A 1,031-nucleotide genomic window follows, 5' to 3' on the forward strand; every position below is an offset into this window, starting at 1 on the left:
ACATCTTATCTTCCAGAGTTGTATTTATGTTTGTTGTGTGTTTCTCATTGTTGTCTTTGTTGCAGGAGCTGGGGGTTTCTGGAGGGTGAAGGCGAAGCTGCCATTTGTGTGGTGTGTTCACACCTAGTGCTGTGTGTCTTCTGGCATTTAACCCTTCACGTGTATGTGCGGGCATTTGTAGTGGATTATTTGGGCGGGTTTGTTTTCCAATTTGGCAGCCGGCCCGGACCTCCAGATACCTCTGCTCTTGATTGCTGAGTTTCTTTAAATTGTGTTTGTTACTTAAAGTGTGTGTATGAGTAGATGCTAATTGATGGTGTTCACTTATTATAATGCCAATGTGAGTTTTTAAATGTTGAAATATCTAGCTATTTATTATTCAACACTGACGAGCAAAATAAACTTTTCTATTTTTCTATATATGTCTCATGTCCTCTCACCCATCCACTCAAAACGAACCTGTGTGCCCTTAGGGCTATTTCCCTGGTTTTCCAGGGTGGCGTAGTCAATCATATATTGCCATTTCTGTTAAAGTGTGGTAAACCTTTCTCAATTCTATTACCCTCTCACCGCCATATCGCTACATAAGGGAAGATCGCAGTTTAAAATGAAATTTCAAGACATGGCTTTGGACAGTTTTTGGATAACTGTGGAGAAAGAATATCCAGCTGTTGCAAACAGTGCCATTTACCGTTCTGATGCCCTTTTCCACAACCTATTTGTGCAAACTGAGTTTTTCTAGTCTGACATACATCAATAATAAGCACAGAGAAAGTCTGAGAACAGTGGACCAGGAGCTTCGTGTTTGTCTCTTATCCATTCCTGCCAGGCTCAGGTTTCCCACTGAAAGTATTATTTTATGTCTAAATATGCAGTAATTCCTTAGATTCTCCTACATAATGCCTTGAAGAAATTGAAAGTATATAATGCACTTACATTAAAATCAGTTCAGAATTACAAGATTCCCTTTTAACAAACTCAATACTACACTCCAATAGGTGGCGGCGCAAATGCATGTTAAAGCAGTTTAC

The sequence above is a fragment of the Rutilus rutilus genome (genome assembly GCF_951802725.1).
Source record: "Rutilus rutilus genome assembly, chromosome: 9".
NCBI lineage: Eukaryota > Metazoa > Chordata > Actinopteri > Cypriniformes > Leuciscidae > Rutilus > Rutilus rutilus.